The following is an 11,511-nucleotide window of genomic DNA, read 5'->3' on the forward strand; positions in this document are numbered from 1 at the left end:
ACTAGATGTCTGTGTGGGCTCTGAAAAGTTCTCGAGGGGATGATGCCCCGGATAAACACGAGAGGCAAAACTGGAACACAAGCTGTGGGGAAGCCTATTAGTTTGTGTTTATAAATGTAACATCATTACTTTAATTAAACCTATGTTTAAAGCAATTTATGCTGTCTAAAACTAAATTTCAGCCTTTCTCATTTGAGGCAGATAAGGAAAAGGTGCTTTTCCTGGTCCACCTCTGTTGAAGACAAACTGTTTCCTTTAGGTCCACGTGAAGAACTGAAATGTATCTTACTGTTGTGAAAGTTTTGGAGGAAGTTGCTGAGATGTAAAATAAGTTCATCTCGTTTCTATTATGAAACTATGAAATACCAAAATATAAAAGATCTGCTCCATAAGAGAGCTGGTAAGAACTGTTTAATTCTGCCCTGTACATCCCAAACCACTGTACCACTGGAGCCATGTTTTCACACATACAATACATCAGCATATCTGGGTGCACAGAGGAAGGTTGTGCATCAGATGTGAAGTTTATTATATTTAAGAAAAAAACCTGACCAACAAACAAACAAACAAACAAAAAAACCCTCTGGAAGAGCAGACCTGGCTAAAGAAATCTATTTCTCAGTTCTGTTTCTCAGCAACTTGCTGTCTGGCCAGGGCAGCTGCACCTGTGACCAGCTCTTCTGCAGAGATCTCCCTAGAAAAATGCAAAAGTAATCAGCACGTTTGCCTTTCATTTATCTCTGTCACGTGGGAATAAGATACAGATAGTATCAGGAGCAATGAAAGGTTCGTTCTGATATTATTTTCAAGTCTTTTTGTCTAGACAGAGAGGAGCAACCACTTGTATCTCTGTGCAACATACAGCCCCCATCCACACTGACAACCTAGGCTGAAGGCCAGAGGGAGGTAGTAGGCTGTCTATATTAAAAAAAAAGTTTAAAACCACCACCTACTCATCAGGTGACTGGAGACTGTGGTTGTAAAATGTGCTGCAGGCAGAAGTTCTGAAAAATCCCAGAAAGTGTTGAAAACATCTCTAAACAAGGTATTTTTCTCCTGCACCTTTCTTCCTAAAGGTCCCAATTGCTGCCAAGAAAACTAGTGAGAATGTTAGCTGCCAAATAAAAAATTTATGACAGTGTTTGGCAAAGGATTGTATCACTGCTTGTTTTATACATTTCCACAAGGCTCTTGAAGGGCTGTTGGACACATACGGCTCACTGATCACTGTGCTTTATCTGTTCTTTAATATATTAAAAAAACAAACTCCAATAAAGTGTGATTTAAACAATACGTATTTTTTCTTTTAATAGCCTCCTATAAGCACTTGCTATGGTGAGAATATAATTTCTAAACAACATTCCATATATTAAAATTGTTTTAAAAGCCCTTAACCTGACAAAGTTACTTGTTATTTGAGTCACTTTCATAGTAAAAATATATGAATTTTTCAATTAAAAATGTATTGCTTTTGCAGTTGTGCTTGTTATATGTTGGAGTCTGGGCCAATAAACCAACTGTTAAAACATAAAGAAGTCCATTCAGTCAAAGTTGTGCCTGCCATTTATGTTTCAAAATCCAAGAAAATAATATGTTTGTATTGCATTGCTCACCAATATCAATTAGGTTTTCATCTGTATCCTTAAATTAATGTTGGGGGAGAAAATCATTCCAGTGGATTTAGTGGAAAAAAAATATTTTTGAATACAGAGTTAGCACACTGACAATAACAATTAAGCTGACCAGTGCTGAAGCAACACCCTTAAAAATATTTTCCTCCACTGAAGAGACAAAATGGTCTGTCTCTGTCTTTTCAAACCAGTTATCAGATTAGGCTTCCAGCTGATAATTAGTGCTGTTTAACACAGATCTTGTTGCTCAGAAATCTCAAAGCCTGAGTGGTTTACTTTTTCTCATTACCATATGCTGCTGGAGGTGGGAGTTTTGGAGCATGTAATTGTACCTCCCTGCACCATTTTGTCAGGAGGCAAAGAGCCTCCTCCCTGGTGGCCAGGAGGTGATGGGATAGGAGGTGGTGGGACACAGAACTGGCTCTCTGCTCCCTTTGAAGGGGGCAATCAGAGCATCACAACACTGTGCTGTCCCAAAGCCCCCCCAGGGCCCCAGAGCTCTGCACCATCCTCATGTCTTCATGGCAGAGCAAATATTCTTGAGCAGCCAACAGCACTACAAATGCTGTACGTCTTGTGTACGCTTGTGTATTTCATGGTGTTTGATATAAAGTACTCAAGACAGACCAGCATTAAGAGGATTATTTCAGACAGCATTAGGAGTTAATTTACAGAAGATTAGCTCTAAATCAGGCAGATATCATAAGCAAATTAGCATCAGTTGTAAGAGATTCAGAATCAAAATGTGTGGTTGTTTTAGTTTTTCCCTGTATGTACTTAGTGGAAGAGTAGTATCTTTATTAGTTTCCCACACTGAGGTGTTACATCTCAAATGGTGAAGAACCATGTATTTTTTCCTACATACACACTATTTATTGTGATGCTGTTTATTGGCAATGAAACTGCTTAATTCCAAATACTCTTCTTCTGCTGAATATTTTATATTTCATGCTATTTCTACATTGGGTAATGTTTTGTTTGGCCCTAGAAATGATGTCTCCATGGTGTGTTATAATATTTTAAATAGGTAATAGGCAGCTTTACTTCAGAGTAACATACTTAATCCTTTTTTTTCTCTGTTAAAATGAGTCAAATTTTAATGCCAACTCATGAAAATATAGTGTATAAAATGCTACATACTAGGGTGAAGATTACAGCTACTTAAAAATAGCTTCCTTAATATTTAAGCTTGTAAATTATAAATTTGTTTTATTTCCACAGCAGCGATGGTTACTTTGTGTTAAAAAGCAGATTCTGTTGTTCAATCAGTTCTCCAGACGTATTTTTCTGGCTGCAGACAGGCGGTCGTGAGCACCTATCCCACCCCTTCTCGGTATCTCAGTTTCAGGAACACTTGCCCAATCAGTGGAAAAGTTGATGAAATAGATTGGGCCACAATATTAAAGCCTGTGCCCTGAGTTGTCCTTGGGATTATGAAAGTTTTGAAGTCTACGCATGGGATTCCCGTCTTTGGAGAAATTTGTGTTCTTCTGCCCAAGACATTAAACTGCTTTGTCTTCAGTGTGCTCCTGAACATTTGGGTTTTTAACAGGGGAGGGAAGTCTGGGTGGTGTTTTACGACTTTTTCCTCTCTTGATGGACCAAATTCCTCTTGACAAGGTTGGCCTGAGGTCATAAATGTCTCCCTGTGTTCACTGAAAGAGGAATCTTCTCTCCTTCCAGGAGATCATGAAAACTTACACCCACTCTAAGCCAGGCTGGGCTTGTAGGTCCCTCCGGTTGCAAGACCCGCGACTGCTCTTGCACTGTGACTTTGTGCCCTGTAGTTTTACCGAATGCTTGGAGGCTTGGGGTGGTTATTAAACTGAGGTGTCTGAGGTCATAACAAAGTAGAGGCTTCTCTGCTCCCCTAATAGAAATACTGTAACATGCTGAAAAGAAAATACTTTCATAGTGGCGAGTATCCCCTGTCAACTAATTTGATAGTTCTCTATCAGGTAAACCATTTGTGAATACATCGATTCTTTTTATTTTTCACTGTTCTGTCTTCACTGTTCCCAGGTTTTCTCTGAACCGGTTGGGCAAAAATTGATTTTTATTTGTTCCACTGGCCTTGTGGAAAATTAGCTTATGAACTGGTTTTTATAGGAAGACTCAAAGCACAGAAAAGGTTGAAAAATAAGCCTATAGCAGTCAAAATTGTTGTCTGAAATGTCTTCAGACTGGAAGGCTGAATTTATTGCTCAAAACAAGTACTAGCATTGTGGAGGTGTGCAGTCCTGCTCATTATCACTGGAAAAGGGGGAACCAAAAAGCACAGTAAAAAATTAAATTTTAATAATGCTAGTGATATTTTCTAAATCCTTCTTGACAGAAAGATTCTCATTATTTTTATCTGTCTCAGAGTAGGCTCTTTTAATGCCATCTCACAAATGGCCTTAGCCATGATTGTTTTCCTTTCTTTTATAGCATTTGAAAAAAAATGAATATATACCAAAAAAAATTCTATTCTATCATTCAAGAAGTGCCATGAAATGGTAACATTTTGGATAGCACATCTTCAGGAACAATTGCTGCAGATGCCTTCAGGTTTTTACAAAAGAGGTCAACATTGTTAAGACAATTGTAGAAAACTTGCCATACAAAAAGACGTCCAGTCAAATATGGTGTGATAAGGGGGAAATAATGCAAGAAAAGTATGTATGTCCAGTCTCCAGCTTCATCACACCTAAAAGCTGTAGATGAGCCATTAATTAAATTGAGGCAGAGTGAAAGACTTGGTTCCTTTCATCTGTTTAAGATATATCTTTTAGTGGTTTCTAATGATCATGGAAGTTGATAAGATGCAGACTTTTGACATATTTGTTTTCTTTAAATTGCACAGAATGTAAATTTAACTATATTTATCATAAAAGCCAATATGAGATCATGTATGTTCTTGTAAGAGCTTGCATACATTTCTTCTGCTGGGGAAATAATTGCTTTAGCTTTGAGTGCTGACAAGGGGGTTGGGGTTGGAGCTTTTTTTTCCTATTAACCCTTTGGGGACCAGGGCTTCATGCACCCGATGTGCTGAAGAGAATGCCATTGTGCTGACAGCTGGGCTATCCACCCTCCCTCAGAGCTCTTTCTAAAGCTCTCATAATGTTTGCTAAGGCCTATGGTTCTTAGTCATGCTCAGGTGACTAAATGTGTGATTTGTTCTTCTTGATACTTCAGTACCCTGAGAAAGGCTGGTTGAAGATTAATACAACCTTGACTCCTTCCACTTGCAGTTGCCACTGTGCACATGATCTTCATTTAGACTTGCCAAAGGGATCTGGTGTTGCCTCTGCTTTGCATGAAATGAGTTAATCCCCCTCCCGTTTTGGTTGGTGAGTTTTCGTGGCCCCAGAAGCCTCCTGCTGTGCCTCCTAATGACAGTCATAACCTAATTGATTCCCTCTGTGGAAGGAGTGGACATAGAGACAGGAGAAAACTGAAGCTGCACCACAACTGTGTAGACAAAAGTTCCCTGTTAGGGTCTCTCAGCAGCAGAAAGATACTTTTCATCCTTCAGAAATGCCTTCCCATGTGTTTAAAAAATAAGCAGTGAATAAAATATGAGCTAGTAGAGGATTTTCAGCACCTTTCCGTTTTACCTTTTTATCTTAGGTCCCACATCCACAAGGTCCTTGTTCAGGCTTTCCCTATTCTCCCATGTTTGACTCCTGTTCATATGTTTTTGTTACATTTGGAATGTATTGAAAGATTGCATTATGCATTAGATATACCAATAAGTATTTTAACTCTCAGATACCATAAAAATAATTCTAAATTTTAATCTTAATGGCAAGATTGTCAGGAGTGAAAGATAGAAGAGACATCGCTCTCTGAGTCAAGGAAGGCCAATGTGTTTCAGGAGACACTCATCTCAGAGAGGGATGTCTCTTCTATCTTTCACTCCTCCAGGAAAACTGTCAAAGGAAAAGTATATTTGATTCTGGTCAGAATTTACTGTGCAAATATGGGGTCCATTAAAGGGAGATGATGGATCAAGGTCTTTGGTGGCTAATTATTGATTAGCATCTTCTGCTTTACTGGTGAGTTTCATCTCTGCAATATTTCTGGTGAATGGGAGATTACACACAGTTTACAATAGGATAGCACCTTTCTGGTATGATTTTGCCTGCAGAGCTAGTAAGCTTTCTTGCTTGGGTCTCATGTTCAGTCTTTTAGGGGTATTCGTTCCTGTACTGTAGGCACCTAGCCTCATGAGCTAACCTAACTGACCAGCTCTCCTGGGTGCATATATGGCCAGGAAATAGAGAAGGCAGTTCAGAGCAGGACTCGAGCTTATATATACAGGGAGCTGAGAGATTAGCTAGATATAATTTGGATGTTTAAAGTTGGATAGTGTGACTACTTCCCTGCACCTGTTATTACATGACTCATTCTTTCATTCAGGGCCCAGGTGGAAACACATTGATGTGGTTTGAGTGTAATACTATAGCTAGAGATTGGTATCCATGTTATTACAAGTACACAGCCCCAGTCCTTAAGACTGAACTTTGAAGCTAGAGGATGTAGCGCTGCACAAGTCCTCGGCCCTATCAACAAAATCTTAGGCACCTTGTATGGCCTGACTTTTTCAAAAAACCCTGCTAGTCAGCTAGAAAAATGCCACCCTTTTTTATTCTTCAGTCCTCCATTATTGAGGCTTTCAATTCCTTATTGGCTCAGTTTTCAGCAATTTTTAATGGAATTTCCCAAGGTCTTACACATAGGGAACTAGAGCCCCTGTCCATAGCAGAAGAAGAAGCCCCTTTGGAAAGGAATTCAGAGAACATGAGCGAGGCTTCTGCTGGAAACTGTCTGCAGACTGGAGGCAGACCTTAGGCTGTGTGGCCTTTTTGTCATGAAGTTAGGTCATGGGGAGTCCTATCCCATCTCCACCACCCCCAAAGCCTTTTGACCTCTGAATATACAATGTTGATTGCAATGTAATCAGTTCCTCTGGCTTGAGAACACAAAGGTTTGGACTTATTTTCAGAGTTTGGGATGTGGGAGAGGAAAAGAAACTTGAGTATTTTCCAAATTCCTCACTTTTTTCCAGGGTCAGCTAGAAGAGAACCATGGAGTCACATGCAACTTATGCAGGGATTTTTTTCCCACTGTTATTTCTGTTTGCTAATTTCAGTTGTTAATGATGAAAAGCGTCTCAAGTCAGATATTTCCAACCGGCTGTAATTTTTCTAGGCAGGGTTCTCTTACTCTTTTATTACAGTAGGTTACCGTGTCTTTATGTTTTTGCCACAGCCTGTCTCATTCTTTTCAGTTGCTTTTATTTGAAAAAAGCATTCTTAATCTTGAAGATGGGAAAGATGAATAGTTACTTGAACAGCCCCCGGATACCCTGAACTTGAGATTTATCATTATGTATCTAAGGCTTTGCTTTACCAATCATAACACTTTATTCCCCTGTGTGGGGTCTAGTGCTTCCATTTGAAAGCTCATTGTAACAAGGATGTCCTTATATACAGTAATAATTGTGTCTGTCCAGAAGGTACATGAGTATAGCTACATTACTTTAAATTCACATTTAATTTTGCCTGGGATGTTTTTGCCTATGTGACTAGACCTATACTTGGTGTTTGCTTGAATCTGCTGATTTGCAGATGAATATTGCACTCTTAAAAATCTCTTAACCCTGGTTTGCATGCACCTATTTTCTTTCATGTGTGCAAAAACTACCATTCAGAAATAAAAGGGCACAAAAAATGCAATAGCCAAGTATTCAGTGACCATTTAAAATCTGGTCTTGTATACAGAAATCAAGCCTTTCTGCCCAGTAAACTGACAGAAATCACTTCTAGTTAAATCATAAATACATATTACAGTGAAACAGTGTTGGACAGTGCTCCGTCATCAATCAGTCTGTGTTCTTGAGGACACTATTTTCAAGATGCCTCCTTTAAGAATAAAGCCCTATGTTGTAATGAATGTGTGCTAACTGATCCTCCAAGCCATTTGTAATTTTTTTATTTGTATCAGTGTCAGAGCTTCTGTAAGAAATTTTTTGCAGTATTTTATTTGTAGTCTTCATTATTTCAAGTTAAGGACACAAAACGCTTTATGCACCCAGAGTCTGCACTGGTTCGTTTATATTTTGTTAACATGTTACTGTGATTGCTAATTTTCATGACAATTGTTATTGTGCCATCGGTGCTTAATGGCAAGGCATCATTATTCAATGCTGGTCAATCAGGCACTAAGATATGTGCAAGACATCAGGCTGAACCCATATAGATGTCGTGCACTCCCCTGCTAATGAATGCAGTTTTGTAAAAAGGTTTAAACACGGTTGGCATCCTTAATGTAAGGTTTGTAAGAGCTTATTCGGGAACTGCTTTGTGTTTATACGGAGCAGATCTAAACATGGCACAAACAGAGTTAGACCCATTGTGTGTATGTGTGTGTGAAGCTATGGAGAAGGGGTGAATCATTTTGGGTTTTGAAATGTGGAAAGGCAGCACAATTTCTGCCATGGCGGGAGTGAGGGGAACAGATTTGCCAGGAACATCAGTGTTCAGTAATGGATGTGGGACCTGTTCTGCAAAGCAGAGGTTGCTGTGTGCGTCAAGGAGGTGATTCTCAAAAGTGGACAGTGTCATAAAGTTGGCAGTGGCTGGAGGGACCATCCAGCACAACGGTGGTTGGAGGTCAGGAATCTAGAAAGGTGGAGCAGAAGGAAACTCAAGAGGAGTGGAATGTGCTTTTTGTGTTTTGAGTCCTGAGTGCTCTTCCAGCGCGTCAGTTAACATTACCCTTGCATCTGCTTTAGTTACGGCTTCTATGTGGTTTTGCACCCAAATATTTCGGGCTGCTGTCCATAATAAACTAGATGGAACTTGGTTTAAAAGCACAGATTTTTCGTCTCTTCTAACTCAAAGTAGAATGAACCCTTGTGCTCCTAGAGCCTCGAGTATGAAAGGAACAGTAGACATTGGCTGTTAACGAGCTCCTGCGCACAGGGCTCCAGCAGAACTTGGTGTGAATTCAGTGCCTTAGCTGCATCGACTAAATGGTTAATTCATCTCATATCAACAGCACTATGATTCATAATGTAAACTTGAGGAATCCTTGATGTTTCAGTCACACATTCCTCTTAATTTGGCCATGCATTCTTTTAAAGCTACAGTGTGCTAACTTAATAAAATGCAGCATGCAAATGCACAAGTTTTTGCCTTCAGGCATTTTAGCCATGGATGTTTCAATGGATGTCTTCTTTCAAGTATATATTCTTTTTTAAATTATTTACCCTGTAAACATGCTTTGCATTTTTAAAGAAAAATCTGGGCTTCCTCATTCATCAGATTTTGTTGAATTTAAGGTGTAATAGAGATAAAAGCCTATCATCTGCTTCTTGCAAGCATGTTAGCCTTTGGGATTTTTTTGCAGTGAATGTTAGGCCCCATTTTCTTCTCCTTTGGTATTATCTCTCCCTCCCCCACTCAAATTCCTTGATGCTTTGCCTAGAGCAATACCCACTGGCAGTGTCTGGCTGTGACAGTACTATAGGCTTCCCTACAGATGGGTCCTGCCAATGCCAACCATTGTTCTACAACTGTGAGCTGGCTTGACTGTCTTGGATCACTTAAAACCTCCTTTCCTCTTCATTTGTTCTTTACTCTGAAGGGTCGCCCTTGCCTGTTGACTTTGAGATCTGAAATGTGCTGACACCTAGAACTTGTGTTCTCTGTCTGAGCAGCAGCTCCCAGACTTGAACTTAACAGGCACTGTGAAGTCCACCTTGGGACCGTTTTGTTGCTGCCAAACAGCTCTGTCATTCTTCTCCAAGCCCCATCCTTTGGGCAGTATGCAGTTAGTTTAATTTTACTTTCTCACTTGAAAGAAAAGCAGTAAAACTCAATGTTATTCTTTTTTTTAAAGATATAAAATTAATCTTTAACTGTGGACTTGAATATTAAAAGTATATAATGCTGCAATGTAGATTCTGTTGATAACATCCATCCTATTTCATGATTAATTTGTTCCTTTTAATATGATATTCTTTTACTACCCTGTGCAGACTAATTCAGATTCCTAGAAATTGAAGTTTGATATGTATTTCCTAGATTCACACTGTAAGTGAACCTTCAGTTTGCAGATGCAGGTGGTGGCATGCCTCAGTGTTCTCTTGACAGGGATTTTAGAGACATGGACACTGATTAAATAATCTTACAATCAGGTGTGTACTGCCAGGGTATTAAAATAAAGCATTTGGGGGATTCGATGCTTTTTTTAAATTTTTCTTTAGTTTTGCTTCTCAGCCAAAGCAATGATTTTTTCAGTGGGCCAGAGATAGGAGGAGCTGATTTAAACACTCAGTATGTTATGTATGCCTTTGCCTAACTATGTGTTAGATTAAGCGAGTTTCACTCACAGTTAATCCTTTGTAAATTAGCATTATGGATGCCTTGGGGCCCACGTCCCACAAATAAAATGGTTGTCATGCCAGCTGCACTGTGTATTACTTAAGGCTGAATGTTTTAAGAGTTTTCATGCTTTTAATCTATTTCACTGCTGAGTTTCAATTTTGCTGAGTGTCTTTTCAGGAGTGATGAGGACTAGTGAGTAAATATATATTCTGGTTTTCATGCATTTGCCTGGGCAAATCGTTTGTTATCAGGTGTTTTGCAGAGAATGTCACACCCCGCTACAAAAGAGAAGCTTGTAAGTTCAGGTGTTAAATTGAAGTGCAAACCAACAAGAACCAAAAGCCCTTAATTAGCTTTATTTTGTTAGCCTGCTACACTTTTTTTTTTAGGGGGAAAAAAGGAGTGAGAAACATCCCTCCCTCCTCCTCATCCTTTTGGCAGAGTAAATATTGCCTGTTAAGTTTGAATTAGCTGTCATCGCGAAAGAATTAATGCTGTGGTTGAGCCTTTCTAGTGAGGAAGGGAAAAATAAACGAGACAGATCTTAGTTCAGCTTTAAGTGATAAATGAGGACAAAGCAGCCCATTCATCTCCTGCTAGGAAAGTGGACACAAACACTAAAGCAGTTTTGCGGAAGACGTGTCAGCAAATGTGATCATTTTGTAACCTGTCAGGAGGATAGAGAGCTAGTCCTTTTAGAGTGTCACAGGGGAGGGTGTCTGTCTGATGTGACAGTTTTCATCCATCCATTTACTGCTTTTTCTTTAGGTGGGGGGTAAGCAAGGAGAGAGCTGGAGTTGGTTAAAACTGCATTTTTCTTTACACTTTCCAATATAATTTATATGTATATCCACCCACATCCAAATGAAAAACGTTTACCAAGAAAAACTCCCCTCTGCTCTCTGGAGTTTCTTCTCTCTTTCACTGCGTGAAATATGCTCATTTTAGCACATTACACTCCCTGTCTTCAGGTTGTACTCGGTTTGATGTTTCACAAAACACAGTTTTACCTCTTCTTACCATTGTTTTGTTGGTGAAGGCTTTGGTTTGGTTTGGTTTACAGAAGCACGAGAAAAAAATAAAAATAAATACAACTTGGAGTGCTTTTGTTGCATTTGGTTGTTGGAATTTTTTTTGCTATACCTCTCCAATTCTGATGGTAAGCTTCATGTACAAATATGTTTTGCAAAAGTTCCTGTTTTGTGGAGAGCCTGCAAAAATATTCTTCCTTCTCTGTGAGAATGGAATAACAAATGCTGAATTCTTACAATCCAAAATCCTCCATAAAATGCCTCGAATTCTACTGTTTCTTCATTTAGTAATTTTATTTAACCTATTAATTTCAGGAAAAACCTGCAGTGATGTGGTGTCTGATTTTAGAAGCAGGGATTTCTTCCAACAAATGATTGAAAAATATTAGGACTTCTGGCATCTTTTTTATTTTCACTGATTTCCATTTTTTTATACTACATAGAAAATGTAACATTTGCCTATTACCA

General features: G+C 39.0%; 1 protein-coding gene across 4 annotated transcripts in view; it reads left to right on the top strand.

Annotated features, from left to right (window-relative positions):
* VTI1A (vesicle transport through interaction with t-SNAREs 1A) overlaps positions 1-11,511 on the top strand; it is a 272,432-nt gene that overhangs the window by 248,817 nt on the left and 12,104 nt on the right. The gene's annotated exons all lie outside the window — the stretch shown is intronic.

The sequence above is a fragment of the Corapipo altera genome, unplaced genomic scaffold (assembly GCF_003945725.1).
Source record: "Corapipo altera isolate COAL_440 unplaced genomic scaffold, ASM394572v1 56, whole genome shotgun sequence".
NCBI classification, from domain to species: Eukaryota; Metazoa; Chordata; class Aves; order Passeriformes; family Pipridae; genus Corapipo; species Corapipo altera.